The sequence below is a fragment of the Rhinoderma darwinii genome, chromosome 5 (assembly GCF_050947455.1).
Source record: "Rhinoderma darwinii isolate aRhiDar2 chromosome 5, aRhiDar2.hap1, whole genome shotgun sequence".
NCBI lineage: Eukaryota > Metazoa > Chordata > Amphibia > Anura > Rhinodermatidae > Rhinoderma > Rhinoderma darwinii.
The window spans coordinates 274,430,659-274,447,667 of record NC_134691.1 but is presented as its reverse complement, the minus strand read 5'-3'; positions in this window follow the sequence as shown (position 1 = coordinate 274,447,667).

Genomic DNA, 17,009 nt, shown 5'->3' with positions numbered 1-17,009 from the left:
TCGTTAACCATTTTATTAAAATTTGAAAAAACGTAGATCTACGCAGTAGTCCAACGAATCGAAGATGTAGTCCAATCGGTACATCAAAATCTGCAACAACATAAAAAAACAGTTATCAATGTGAACAATACCAATACTTCTACTCACCTACACACATATATACACGCACACACAAACAAACAACCATACACAAACACACACATATATACACAAACACAACAAGATATACACACACACACACACACATAAACAGACAAACACACACACATATACACGAACTCACACATATACAAACAAAAACACACATATCCAAACACACACACACACACAGTTATACACACACATACACGAACACATATACACAAACACATATACAAACAAAAACACACATACCCAAACACACACATATACACAAACACACACACATAAACACACACCCATATACACAAACACACACATATACAAAAACACACACAAACATCTACACACAAACATATACACAAATACACCCATATATACACAAACATATACACAAACACATATACACAAACACACCCATAGATACACAAACACACAAACACACACACACACATATACACAAACACACATATAAAAACAAAAACAGACAAAGTCACATACCCAAACACACATATATACACAAACACACACATACACAAACACGGTTTCTTTTAAATGCTGCTGGGGAACCCGCTCGATCCACTATATAAGGCTGTGCTACAGTGCAGCATTTAAAAGAAACAGGATCCTGACCTGTCCATAGAGTTTAAGGCAGCACAGAGTATTTCAGGAGATGAGCGAGCAGATTCAGTGCTGCTGTGAACTCTGCTCTTACCATTACGTAGCTCTCAGTCTGTTACCTCTCCTCCACTCCTGTCCTCCAGAACACCTTCACATGATTGGCAAGTCACCACGTAATGGTAAGAGCAGAGTTCACAGCAGCACAGAGTATTTCAGGAGATGAGCGTGCGGATCTTGTGCGGGGTGGTGACTTGCCAATCATGTGAAGGTGTTATTGAGGACAGGAGTGGAGGAGAGGTAACAGACTGAGCTACGTAATGGTAAGAGCAGAGTTCACAGCAGCACAGAATCTGCACGCTCCTCTCCTGAAATATTCTGTGCTGCTGTGAACTCTGCTCTTACCATTACGTAGCTCTCAGTCTGTTACCTCTCCTCCACTCCTGTCCTCAAGAACACCTTCACATGATTGGCAAGTCACCACCCCGCACAAGATCCGCACGCTCATCTCCTGAAATACTCTGTGCTGCTGTGAACTCTGCTCTTACCATTACGTGGTGACTTGCCAATCATGTGAAGGTGTTATTGAGGACAGGAGTGGAGGAGAGGTAACAGACTGAGAACTACGTAATGGTAAGAGCAGAGTTCACAGCAGCACTGAATCTGCACGCTCCTCTCCTGAAATACTCGGTGCTGCTGTGAACTCTGTTCTTACCATTACGTAGCTCAGTCTGTTACATCTCCTCCACTCCTGTCCTCTATAACACGTTCACATGATTGGCAAGTCACCACCACGCACAAGATCCGCACGCTCATCTCCTGAAATACTCTGTGCTGCTGTGAACTCTGCTCTTACCATTACGTGGTGACTTGCCAATCATGTGAAGGTGTTCTTGAGGACAGGAGTGGAGGAGAGGTAACAGACGGAGAGCTACGTAATGGTAAGAGCAGAGTTCACAGCAGCACTGAATCTGCACGCTCATCTCCTGAAATACTCTGTGCTGCCTTAAACTCTGTGTACAGGTCAGGATCCTGTTTCTTTTAAATGCTGCACTGTAGCGTAGCCTTATATAGTGGATCGAGCGGGTTCCCTAGCAGCATTTAAAAGAAACAGGATCCTGACCTGTCCACAGAGTTTAAGGCAGCACAGAGTATTTCAGGAGATGAGCACGGGCAGCCGTTCGTTTTTCCGAGCCGTGCTCCCATTATGCACACGACCGTAAAAACACCCGTTATTGCGGGTCGTAATTACGACCCGCAATAACGGGCTCATAGACTTCTGTTACCCACGGGTACCTTTCCGTTTTCTCACGGGAAGGTGCCCGTGCCGTTAAAAAAATAGAACATGTTCTATTTTTCTATTTTACGGGCCGTGCTGCTATAACTATAATGACAGCACGGTTCGCAAAAGTGGCCGGCTGCCCGTGGCCGGCCGTGCTCGTAATTACGAGTCGTAATTACGAGCACGGCCCGTAAAATAAAAAAATAGAACATGTTCTATCTTTTTAACGGCACGGGCACCTTCCCGTCAGAAACCGGGAAGGTACCCGTGGCTAACAGAAGTCTATGGGCCCGCTATTTCGGGTCGTAATTACGACCCGTGATAACGGGTGTTTTTATGGTCGTGTGCATGAGGCCCCGTAATGACGGGTGGCTACATGTGTGCACCCGTCATTACGGCAGCATTGCTAGGCGACGTCAGTAAGGGTATGTGCACACACACTAATTACGTCCGTAATTGACGGACGTATTTCTGCCGCAAGTACCGGACCGAACACAGTGCAGGGAGCCGGGCTCCTAGCATCATATTTATGTACGATGCTAGGAGTCCCTGCCTCTCCGTGGAACTACTGTCCCGTACTGAAAACATGATTACAGTACGGGACAGTTGTCCTGCAGAGAGGCAGGGACTCCTAGCATCGTACATAACTATGATGCTAGGAGCCCGGCTCCCTGCACTGTGTTCGGTCCGGTACTTGCGGCCGAAATACGTCCGTCAATTACGGACGTAATTAGTGTGTGTGCACATACCCTAAATAGTCACTGTCCAGGGTGCTGAAAGAGTTAACTGATCGGCAGTAACTGTTTCAGTACCCTGGACAGTGACTACCGATCACAGTACCTGTAAAAAAAAAGACGTTCATACTTACCGGGAACTCCCTGCTTCCTCCAGTCCGGTCTCCTGGCCGTTGCCTTTGTGACGCGTCCCACTCGACATCCGGCCCGACATTCCTTGATGACGATGCAGCCCATGTGAGCGCTGCAGCCAATCACAGGCTGCCGCGGCCTCTGCAGCCAATCACAGGCTGCAGAGGCCTCTGCAGCCAATCACAGGCTGCCGAGTCAGAAAAGGTCGGACTGGAGGAAGAAGAGGGACTCGTCACCAAGACAACGACCGGGTACGTATGAAATGCTTTTTATTTTATTTTTAATCAGCAGCCTCTTTTCTCTATCAGTGATTGATAGAGATAAGTGGCTGCCGATTTGTATAATGTTTTTGACCGAGTTCGGTCAAAACGGGTTCGGCCGAACCCGGTGAAGTTCGGATTCGCTGCGAACCGAACTTTTCCGGAAGTTCGGACCGAAACCGGGTTCGGTTGTCCCGGTTCGCTCATCTCTATCAAGGATACCCCACGAGGTGAGATTTTGCATGGAGCCCCAGATTGATGTCGATTGACAGTCATTTTGTATGTCTTCCATTTTCTTACTATTGCACCAACAGTTGTCTCCTTCTCACCCAGCGTCTTACTTATGGTTTTGTAGCCCATTCCAGCCTTGTGCAGGTCTATGATCTTGTCCCTGACATCCTTAGAAAGCTCTTTGGTCTTGCCCATGTTGTAGAGGTTAGAGTCAGACTGATTAATTGAGTCTGTGGACAGGAGTCTTTTATACAGGTGACCATTTAAGACAGCTGTCTTTAATGCAGGCACCAAGTTGATTTGGAGCGTATAACTGGTCTGGAGGAGGCTGAACTCTTAATGATTGGTAGGGGATCAAATATTTATTTCTCTGTGCACAATGCAAATAAATATATATAATTTTGACTATGTGATTTTCTGTTTTTTTTTAAATATAATCTATCTCTCACTGGTAAAATTAACCTAGCCTAAAAATTCTAGACTGTTCATGTCTTTGACAGTGGGCAAACTTACAAAATCAGCAAGGGATCAAATACTTATTTCCTTCACTGTATATACATGAATGATGGGGTTATATACTGAGATGATGGCTGGTATATTCAGGGATGATAGGGGGCTGTGTATAGGGATGATGGGGTTTATATACATGGATGATGGCTGCTCCGGCTATCATCCCTGTATATAACCTCCATCATCCCTGTATATAACCCCATCATCCCTGTTTATACCAGCCACCATCCCTTTATATAACCTCCATCATCCCTGTATACACCAGGCAGGCTGGTATATACAGGTATGATGGGGGTTATATACAGTGATGATAGGGGTTATATACAGGGATGATGGCTGGTATATACAGGGATGATAGGGGTTATGCACAGGGATGATGAGGGCTATACACATAGATGATGGCTGCTCCAGCTATCACCCCCGTTTATAACCCCATCATCACTGTATATAACCCCTATCATCCCTGTATATACCAGCCATCATTCCTGTATATAACCTCCATCATCCCTGTATATACCAGCCAGGCTGGTATATACAGGTATGATGGGGGATATATACAGTGATGATGGGGGTTATAACCCGTATCCAGTAATTGTGTTTGTTCCTGTGTGAAGTCTAGTGTTGGAGTCTACTTCATCCTCTGTGACACGTGCCACGTGTCATCTGCTACATCAATTGTCAACTGACACGTCAAGTGTCTTCGGCCACGCTAAGTGTCACCTGTCACGCCTAGTGTAATCTGCCACGCCATAGTGTCACCTGTGCCGAGGATTGTCTGCCAGAACTTCTATACAGATACTCCAGTTCTAAGAGTGTTATTGACTTTTGTTTGGCCAGCTGCTACTCCGCTACGGCGGAGCGGCCTAGTGGGTCCACATACCCCACAGCCGTGACAACTGTTATGAATGCAGTATGTCTCCCTTGGGGCATAACTTTGGCTGAGACCACAGGGTACTGTTGAGAGTGCATTTTGCGTGATTTGCTTTGGACACCAAAGAGCTTTAGATAGAGGTGAGCAGGAACAAGATAAACATAGTAAACAAAATTACGGACTGAGCATTTTGGCACTGATCGAGAGTCCAAGACATTAGCAGTGCCGCTAGTGCAGCCGTACACCTAGAAACTGCACTATATATCTTAATATATCTATGAGTAGGGTACAACCCGAACCTGAATAGCACCAATAAATATTGGAGTGCATCCTTACTATTTTATCTATATATCTTAATAGATCAGATCTCAACCTTATCAAACAACTTTGACATGAACTGGAATGTCAAATGTTAGCCGGGCCTCAGCATCCTACATTACAAATGGTTGAATAGACCTAAAATTAATGCTGCCATGTTCTAATTGAAATGCTTCCCTGAAGATTAGAGGCTCTTATAAAGGGATCCATTTTGTGTCCTTTTTTTTAATCACACACCATTTTTAATATGTCATAAGTTCTATGCCAGATCTCCAAGCACATGTTGCAAAGTGCATTACCGCCCACAATGTCTGCATCAATGTAAAATAATAGCACTGCGTAAGTGACTCTTTTGCGTAGTTTAAGGCTATGTTCACACGGAGTATTTTGGGGGAGGAATATCTGCCTCAAAATTCCGTTTGGAACTTTGAGGCAGATTTTTCTCTCCCTGCACGCCGATTTTCGCACCGTTTTTCGCCCGCGGCCATTGAGCGCCGCGGGCATAAAACAGCGCGAAATACGCTTTCTCTGCCTCCCATTGAAGTCAATGGGAGGTCAGAGGCGGAAGCGCCCGAAGATAGGGCATGTCGCTTCTTTTTCCCGCGAGGCAGTTTTACTGCTCGCGGGAAAAAGACGCCGACGCCTCCCATTGAAATCAATGGGAGGCGTTCTCGGGCCGTTTTTGCCGAGTTTTGCGACGCGGTTTCCGCGTCAAAAAACTCGGCAAAATACCCCGTGTGAACATAGCCTAAAGGCTATGGACACTTTTGCACTGATTTTTTTTTATTATTGTTGATTTGCTTTAAAAATTAGGCACCTTTATAAAAAGACTTTATTAAAAATGTCCTACTATTTGGCTGCTGTAGAGTATGTGCAGCTCTTGGCAATGGAAAAGGGCAAAAAAAATGGTGTATCCAGCACTCTGGTAAAAAAAAATTGGCTTTATTCGTTCATTTTAAAAAACAGAACAATTAAACTGAAAATCCCGGGACCACACTTACGTGTTTCGAACCTCCGGGGCTCTTAATCATAGCTTGATTAAGATCCCCAGAGGTTCAAAACGTGTTAATTGTTCTGTTTTTAAAATGACCGAATAAAGCCGATTTAGTTACCAGAGTGCTGGATACACCATTTTTTTGTCCTCTTCCATTGCTTTGTATACCTCCTCTCGACTCAGGATTCCTTTTGGAGTATTTTCGAGCACCTGCAATACGTAAGACGTGGAATCAACTAACGCATGAACTAACGCAGTGGAAATGAGGTGAGCAAACCTTTGTAATTACCCTTTCTATTTTTCCATGAAATATTGTACATAGATGGTGTGGTGCTGCTTCTGACATAGATTCGACAGCACATTGCTCCTGGTTGTTGTTGGCTCAAAGCAGATGTCATCTGCTTTCTCTGTTCTCCCCCTTTCTTCTCTCAGTATTAGAGATATCAACAGGGAGGGAAGGAGGTTGATCACTGCAGCGCAAGCTGAATAAGAGTATGGGTAGAAAGGAGAGCACCCACGGCAGAATCTGCATGGAAAGGCGTTATTTTGCAGGCTGGGGATAGGCATAGAGAACCCACAGCAGAGTGTGCAGAGGGGGAATTACACATGCCGAACTGTGAAAAAATGCATGGATGTCATAATTTCTGCAAGCTTGCTTAATTTTTCTTGCACCTTGCAACGTTTCGGCTTACAAAAAACCTTTTCACATTTACTTCCACAGACTGTACAGTATCACAGTGTTGATAAAAATGAAAGCAACACAGCAGAATATGGAGGGGGAAGGGGAGATTACGAACAAGGCCAGCAAGCGTATGTACAGTAGAGAGGTTATTATACAAGGAATAGATAGGAAAGCAAAATGAACTTCGAACGTAACTTAAAAATGAATTTAGATATTCATGAAGCCTTAGCAATAAAAAGTCAGACGTTGATTTACCAGCTTAAAACAAAATTTCCCTACAGATGGCCCAATAAATCCATCACGTACCTTGGCATAACATTATGCTGAAGTTAGCCCAATCATTATAACCTAAACTATTTGCCTCTCAAACACAGAATTCTGGTAAGCTCCATTCATCTCATGGATAGGCAGGAAAAAACATGTAAATAGATTGATTCTTGCAAAATGTAATTACATCTTTCAGATGCTACCGATTAAAATCCCAAAAAGTTGTTTTTTTATTGAAAGGGCACATTCCCTCTTCTTTAGATATATCCGGGGTGGTAAACAACCTAAAATAAACTCTACCACTTTATCAGTACACAAAGTATTAGGAGGTATGGGTGCCCCTCAACCTACTCAAATTTTATCATGCAGATGTCCTTTAAAGGACAATAAACTGGGTTCATAAACCAAGCAATAAACTTTGGATACAAGATAAAAAACAACTTGCACCGGAGCAGCCTTGTTCTCCCCTCTAAATAGTCTGAAAGGAATCCACTTCAAAATGAACTAACAAAAACTACATTAAAAACCTGGGCCACCTACTCGACCCTTATCCCAAGCCCTGGTCCTCTTTTACAAGTTGCTGACTTAATAGATCTATATAAAGGATACCCAAAAGAACAGATAATCAAGACTTCGACCAAATGCATATGGTACTAAAGGCGATTCTACAAAATGGCCTCTTAGTAATATTTCAAAATTAGCGAAAAGATCCCACCCGCCCAAAATTTTATTTTCTCCATTACACTACTCTGAAAACAACAATACCTAACTAAATCTCAAGAGGTCCTCTAGACAGACCTTCAACCACATATCTGACACTTCTAGCACAGACAAAATACCCCCCCTGCAATTTTTTCCAATATCTACCAATTAATTTAGCAGAAAAACGCTATTAAAAAGCTAAAATAAAATATATAGGAACTCACATGGAACCCCTTATTATGTGAGAGTACTAGAGAATTTATTTAACACTAAACCTGTTAAAACCCATAAATGGTACACATCAGCCACAAATATTTGCTGGAGGTGTAACCAAGGACCAATAACTTTACATATATGGTGGCTTTGCTCTAAACTGAGACAATCATCCAGTCATAGCCCTCATTATAGACATCTGTCAATTATCGGGCCATTTCACCTTATCAATGATATTCCACAACCTGCAAGTGCAATCATTACCTAAGAAGCTAATATATTATTATTACACCTTCTAGCAGGGGCAACACTTCTAATCCCTTCACAATGGCAATAAACAAACATCCCTTTGTATCCCAATAGATGAACAACGTAGACCAGCAATATCTAATAGTGACAATATCCGGCTTTTCTTATCCAAAATTCCAATGTATCTGGAAACCATGGCAGGAGTACAGGAATGAAGATGTGCTGATACACGAGAGCAAATAAAGGCAGCAGCCTCCTGGATTCACAGACCTCACATCCAGCATGTTTGACAGGAAGGGACATCCCCACATGAGAAAGGTCCCGAAACTGGGAGCAGGTTGTAAACTACATATCGAGTCTGAAAATGAATGAAGGAATGAAGATTGCAGGCTGAAACTTAATGCAACTTTTTGAACTCAAGGTAACCACTAACTAATGTAAAAAAATAAATAAATTAAAAAGGTCAAAAGCATCCATAGAATCGAAGACAACTACAGTTCCTCAGTGTTTTTTTTCTAGGTGAATGATTTGTAGCAGATCAATGAAGGATAGTAAAAACCTCTACAATTTTGTAACGTCCTCTGACGCACAATGATTAGCAAAGGGGGTAATAAACTGTCATGGAGATACCAGTATGAGTTATTTTATTTTACTTTTAATTGGACCCACATAAGCCCCTTACCACACACAAGAAAGATTTTTTCCTTTAATTAATTTAAAACCTCATAAAAAAATTATTACTGTTATCAATGCTCTGTTTTAATTTAAAGAGCTTTCTGGAACATGCCAGGCTTTAAAAAAATAAAATGAATATACCATTAACCCCTTAATGACCAAACCATCTTCTTTTATTTTTTTCTTTAATTTTTCATCCACACATTCCAAGATACTGTAGCTGTATGAGGGCTTGCTTTTTGCGGGATGAGTTGTATTTTTGAATGTCACCATTTTGGGGTACATATCATTTCATTCATTGTTTTTAAGGGAATGCAACAAAAAAAACAGCAATTCTGCCATTGTTTTTGCATTTTTTTTTCTTTAGCGTTTACCATGCAGTAAAGATAACATGTTAACTTTATCCTACAGTACAAATGCAGCAATGCCAAATATGTACAGTTTTTTTTTTACGTTTTAGCACTTTGGACAGTAAAAATGAAATTTTTGTGTCGCCACTTTCCGAGATTTATACCTTTTTTATTTTTCCATCGAAGTAGCCATATTGCAAGATGAGTTGTAGTTTTTATTGGTACCATTTTGAGGTAAATATAATTTATTGATTATCTTTTATTATTTTTGAGATGGGAAAGCAAAAAAAAAACAGCAATTCCACCAATTGAGTTTTATTTACACCATGCGCCGTGCAGTATAAATTGCGGCAATACCTACTATGTAAGTCCCCATGCACACGAACGTATTTTTTTCCTCCCGTAAATACTGGCGTAAATACGGGTCCTTGTTCACACGTATTCGACCCGTATTGCAACAGTATTTATGGACCCGTGCCCGTAAATACGGGTCCCGTGTCACCAGTATTCCACCCGTATTTACGGGCAAGTTTTCGCTGCAAAATTGCACTGCACTAATCGGCAGCCCTTCTCTCTATCAGTGCAGGATAGAGAGAAGGGACAGCCCTTTCCGTAATAAAAGTAAAATAAATTCATACTTACCCGGCCGTTCTTGGTGACGCGTCCCTCTCTTGACATCCAGTCCGACCTCCCTGGATGACGCGGCAGTCCATGTGACCGCTGCAGCCAGTGATTGGCCTGTGATTGGCTGCAGCGGTCACATGGGCTGTAACGTCATACCGAGAGGCCGGACTGGAGGAAGAAGCAGGGAGTTCTGGGTAAGCATGAACGTCTTTTTTTTTTTTACAGCTTTATCTATATTTTGATCGGTAGTCACTGTCCAGGGTGCTGAAACAGTTACTGCCGATCGTTTAACTCTTTCAGCACCCTGGACAGTGACTATACACTGACATCGCCTAGCAACGCTCCCGTAATTACGGGTGCACACACGTAGTCACCCGTAATTACGGGAGCCCCATAGACTTCTATGGGCCTGCCCGTGCCGTAATTACGGCCTAAAATAGGACATGTTCTATATTTTTCAACTGCTCGGGCACATTCCCGTAAGCATACGGGGAGGTACCCGTGGCCAATAGAAGTCTATGGGCCCGTAATTACGGGCCGTAATTACGGCCCGTGATTACGGGTGTTTTTACGTTCGTGTGCATGGGGCCTAAGGTTGTTGTTTTTTTACAGTGACCTAGTTTTAAAGAAATCTAATAATTTTAATTTTTAATGAAAAAAGGATTTCATCTATTTATTTTGGAGGGTACTTTTTAATTTTTACTTTTTGGAAGTGACTTGAAACAGCAATCCTTTGCTTGTATAATGCTTAAATACTTAGTATTCCAAAGAATTATTACCTGTCAGTGTATCACTGACAGGAAACCTAGTCGGATACACCTCTGGCATGGCCTAATAGGCAGTTACTGATGGCAGACCAGGGGGCCTTTACCATGGCAGCCCCTGGCTCTCATAGTAACCCATTCGTGCCCCACGATTGCCAATGGGCTGACAGAGGGAACTGCCTTTGTCAAACCCCTTAGATGCAGTGGTCGCTATTGACCGTGGCTTCTAAGGGGTTTTAAATTGCCGAAATTATTCTCTTCAATTCCGGCAGATGCAGAAGGTTAGCTGTGCTCCTGCCGCTGATCTCGTGGGTACAGTGGCAGCACCTACGAGATCTGAGTGAGGAATTTATTTGTCAAGATGTCGGAAGTAGCATCCGCTCGTGTCGGATAAATCCGTCGCTCATCATTAAGGGGTTAAAGGGAATAAGATATCTGTTTTGCTAATGAGCTCAAAAAACCCTGATTCCTTTCACACAAAAGTTGAGAATAAATAAGAGTTAAATAATATATATGCATTTTTATAGTAGTAAATCTGTATTCAGTGACCTTCCCCAAGTGTTGGCTGCAGTCAGACAGAATTTTAGCATATTACACAAAGCAGGAGATTCCGACCCCATAATATTGTGCAGTTTCTAGTTCGATGGTGGTGGGACCTCCAAATGTTCTGGGCCCTTTGGCAGTGCCTAAGTACCTGAATGCTCAGTCCGTCCCTGTTTTGGAAGGATACTATAGGAATTCATCATCTAGCTTTATTATGTCGGTCGTACTTTTCAACAATTGCTATTGTCACTAGCATTATTATAATATAGTAACTAAGTATTAGACAATTATTTCATTTTAGATAACTCTTAGTATTAGGATTTTATCATTTAGATGCTGAGAGATTAGAGATACAAAAATGTTTAATTATTGTAATCTCAAATGTTACAGGTTTTATTACCGGAAACAGCAGTCTCTCTATAATGCAATAAAACTCGCAGGACATGGTGCCAGAATTACCGAGCTGTGAGGGAATCTCATTTCGTGAGTTCCATTTGTCTCCATGGTAATCTGACGCTTCATTGGGATGGACTGCTGCACTTTTAATCCTCATTCTGCAGATGGTTATATTAAAATACCATCTGTGTAAATGCAAATTGAAAATACTTGTCTGTAAAAAAAAAACTCTTTTGAGCTTTGAGTATTACTTTTTTTATGATGTGTCTCTACCTGAAATTTATATAACCTTTGAATGTTGAAATCTCACGTTTCTTTTTTCTTTCATCTCTGCATATGCATTTAAAAGTTGCCATAGTGAAGTTGTTGGTTACAGTTATCGTTGTCAATTTGCACAATGTTTTTCTAGAATTTATCATTATTTTAATGAAACACATGATGCCATTTGTAGCAGTTATATATATAACATGAAGGAAAAATCATTATCATAATAAAAATAAGTGTTGGACTGTAAATTACCAAGGTGAGTCATCAGCAATTTGTTAGAAGCCATAATTTAGTACAGATGCGCTCCTTGAAAGTTCATATGATGACTAAATCCTTATTGTATTAGAATCTTGTTTTATGTTTGACAGCAAAGTTGATATTTCATCATCGTCAACTCGTGGAAAAATTACTTCCATTATCCATTTTAGGGTAGGAACACACACAGCGTATTCAGGGAGGATACACTGCGTCAAGGTGCGCAGCATATACACCCTTAACACCGGAGGGAATGCCGTCCGGAAAATTGCACCACATTGTGGTGTGTTTTTGCCGGTGGAATTTCCGCTGTGAAGCAGCGCCAGAAAAATAAACCAAAAACGTTCATGCTTACCCTCTCCTTCTTTTCGGCGCGTAGTCCGGCCTCCTGGGATGCAATTGCAGGCCATGTGACGCTGCAGCCTGTGATTGGCTGCAGCGGTCACATGGCCTGCAACGTCATCCAGGGAGGCCAGACTGGAGAAGAAGCAGGGAACTCTGGGTAAGTATAACTTTATTATTTTTTTTCTTACTTGCGATTTTAGCTGCGTTATCGCTGTGATTCTGCCACAAATATCGCAACACACACTGCTTCGTTGCGGGTTTAAGCACCCTATGGTACAACCCGCAATGGAAGTGCTGCGAATACGCAGCATTAGTGGACATGCTGCGGTCAAAGAAACTGCACCGCAAGTCAATTTAAGGCCTTATTCACACGAACGTATTTTACATCCGTGATACGCACGTGAAAATTACGCACGTCGCACAAACCTATGTTAGGCAATGGGGACGTTCAGACTGTCAGACATGATTTTCACGCAGCGTGTGTCCGCTGTGTAAAACTCACGACATGTCTTATACTTGGCCGTTTTTCACGCAGCACGAACCCATTGAAGTCAATGGTTGTGTGAAAATCGCGCACGGCACACGGAAGCTACAGTTGTAAAATAAATTATTGAAAACATAAAAGCGCCTCCTGCTTTTATGTTTGTAAACATAAAAACAGAGTGTCATAACGATGCCATATGCGTGAAAATCACGCAGGCACGCACCAAATACTGATGCCACACGGAACTGCTACGAGCGTAAAACGCTGTGTTCTTTGAGCACGCAATACTCTCACGTTCGTGTGAATAAGGCCTAAGTGCGTGTTTTTCTGCTGTATTTTTTAGCAGTGTGGTGACAAGATTTGTTGAAATCTCACCAACACTGCTGCTACTGTGAATATTTTCCGCAATGAATCCGTAGCGGTAAAATCCGCAGTGTTAACACTGTGTCTGTTCGTACTTTTAAGGTGGAAATGGCGTGGATCATAAATGCATTTTGCATTCGAACTAGAACATAGTTCAAAGTGTGCAACAAGGAGTATACTTTGGACAGGCAAAAGGTAAAAAAGCGATGGAATTACAAATATGCCAGTCTGGTTTAGGAAATTCATGGAGCGTTCATGTTATTTTTATGTATGTATCGTCATTATTTACATGTTAATTACACTTAAAGGGACATGCCAGCTAATTTATTGTGGCCCCCGTTTGTAAAGTACACCCGGTAAAAGATAGGGCAGGCCATCCTCTTACCGGGCGCTTTGTGGAAGAAATATCCCGGCCGCAATTATGTCATGTGTCCGCACTGTGATCTTCCAATTCCTACAGCGCCTGCTTTGTGAACCGGAAGTCACTTTCGCTATACATTCTTATTAGACACTCAATGTTAGTCTCATAGGAATGTAAAGTGAAAGTGACTTCCAGTCCACACTGCAGTCGCTGTAGGAATTGGCCGATCACAGTGTGGTCACATGATATAATTGCGGTCGGGATATTTCTGCAACAAAGCGCCTGGTAAGAGGGTGGCCTGCCCTAACTTTTACCAGGTGTACTGTACAAAGGGGGCCCCAATTAAAAGATTTGCTGGAGCGTCCCTTTAATAATTTTTCTACTGTAAACTGTTTATTATCTGTGTAGCATGGCATTTCAATATCGGTTAAAAAAGAATCCATTTATGGATTGACAATGCCTAGTTGTCAATTTATCCCTATATTTTAAGAAGGATTAGCAGAGGAACATCATATGAGTGTTCTATGAAAATGTGCTTTAGAATTGTTATTTTATTTAGAAACGGAAGTATTAAACTACACATTTCAAGCTAGACATGCTAGTGTTAAAATATAGTGATTTATCTAGTGATTCTACTTTTTCCTATTAAACCTGCAATACAGTTGATTTATGGTTTTATATACATATAATCATCTTTTGGCCCCTCGCTTCTGTAGTCATTCACAGTCTCTGGAGCAACACAAATAAATTCAGACCCCAGACCAGATCCCTAAATTATTTAAACCCCAAGCCAGACCCTAAATAAGGCATATAAAATAAATAGGCATAGTAATAATGACCCTTTTGTGCCCCCACATAGTAATAATGTTTACCATTGTGCCCCCACCACGCTGAGGTCCTTTATGTTGTCCTGGCTATTTTGCCTGTGCCTTACAAGGCAGAAAATGGCAGAAAAAGGAACCTGTGTCTCCCTGCCTTACCATAGGTTTCAACTGTATCCACGTCCTGAGGATGCGGATACAGTTGAAGGTTGCAATCACCTGTAGATCCGGGCTAAGGCAGCCGACTGACGGCCTGACACACCGGGAATCTGGCCGGTCTGAAGATTACCAATCCGGGCCTGTCTGGGTGTATAATTTGAAGTCTAACTGAACAGAAATGGTTTGCTAGTATTTGGCTAACAGTTTAATGTCAGTTTGAAGGAGAGAAATAGGTCTGTAGGAGAAACAGAGGGTATAGTCCTTCCCTGTCCTGGGTATGATGACTATAATCGCTTCGGTCATCGAAGCTGGGAGGTAGCCTGCCTCAAATGCCCATTCAGACAGGAGTTCAAGTATCGGGGATAAACATTCTGAGTATTATTTAAGAGACCGTCGGACCCCGGAGAATTATTGTTCAGGATACTTGAAATGACCGACAAATTTTTATTTTTTATTTTTAAAAATACATTTTTTATTTCACATAAGAGCAATACTTTTTTTCAACATATTATACTATAATAATAATAATAATAATAATAATAATAATAATAATAATAATAGTAATAATAACAGTAAAACTGCTCTTTATAGATATAGCTCCAACATATTCCCCAATGCAGGAGTGGCTCTAATACCTTATAGTTATTATACTAATATTAAAATAATAACATTACCATAGTTACATAAACATTAAACTATTTTATAGCCCCCTATATCAAAAACTTACATCAGAATTTAGTTCAACTTGATACAACTCTTTATCGACTCTGTTTCCCGTTATGTCAGGGTCTGGTTTAGAATATGTCTAGTCTTTTGGGAGAGGGTGGGTAGCTTCATGTGGGTCAATGTCAAATGTGGATTTGGTAGTATATGTAGCAATGTAGCACAGACTTACAAAAGGACAGAAATTCTGTCAAAACATATTTAGGGTCACCCACCCACTATCCTTCCAGCAGGGTATAGTATGGAGGTAATGACAGGGGACTCCAGGGTTCGATTGGCCATATAAACCAGAAATTTCCCACAATGTTTCCCTTGCTCATAGAAACCCCCGACTAATGAAAAAGGATCTTACATGTTCTCTATCCCACAGGATCTGAGAGTATGCACAGGTAAAGGGGAGCCACGCGGACTACTATTCAGGAGATGGATTTTGTATAACTAAAGTTTATCTTGCATGGTCAGAGCTGCCAGCTCATCCTCTTTAGAAGCATAAACTCTGCAAAGGTTACTGCCAAAGCCAGAAGGCCCCCTCCCGGGCAAAAGCCTTGAAGGCATCCCATGTCTGCAATATAGAACATTGTTATTTTGGGAGAAGAACAATTCCCATTGGCCAATAAAATAGCGGGCGGATGAATTAAGGTAAAATAAAAGAGGTTCATATGCCACCTAGATGTTGGAGGTAGTTTAATCAATGACAGCTGTAGGAACACAGGGGCATGGTCCAATACTGAACGAGGGAGATAAGAGCAGGATGTCACTTTAGGATGTACCTGTTTAGACACCAGGATTAGATCAATTGGTGCATTGAGGCCATTTAAAGGAATAGAATGATCGGAAAAGCTTCTTTGAAAGCTGCCTAGCAACATGATGCTTTGATATCGGGCACATTTGCTACTCCAACTGCCAGACGCAGATTTGAAAAAATGGTTTGTATATACGACTATTTTATATTACAAAGGCCTTGCTTTTTACGCCTTTTATATATCATGCACCGGATATTTTTCTAATAGTCCTTAAATGTAATCTTTGTTTAACTTTATTTCGTTTGTTTATGATTAGAATAATTGCTCATTTGCATATGTAATGGTATCAATAACTGAGACTTGCATTATGGGATTGCTTGATAAATACTTTTTTGAAGTTGGTGAATAAACACCTCATGTTTGGACTTTATATAAAGTGCTTCCATGTTCATTCTCTCAATTTTTAGAAGGTTTCGAAAAACTTCTCAAATTTAATTCTGCAAACCCTTCAATAAAAAAATTGAGATTAGGTAATGCATTAGAAATGTATAAACGAACTATACCCTTTACTTCGTGTAGTCTGTAGAAGGAGACCAATAGCAGTTGAAGTTTCAGTGTAAAGTTCGCCCAGGGCATTGTAACAAATAGTATTCTGAACACAAAAACCTATTCACATGAAAGTCATAAAGAGATGAAAGCCAAGTCACAATATTAAAGGCAGCTGCATAATGATAGATAATATACTCAACAGTAAATGGGAGGAATGAGGACTATGTTTTCTGAACCCTGTGCTGCTATAAAATCTTTGTTAGCAGCAAAGGAAATCAACATTTTAAATGAACCTGAAGAAAAATAAAATGCACGATGTAACACGTAACATTAGTACATAATATGCAATCAACTGAAAAATGGAGCAAAACAGTAATACTTAAAGG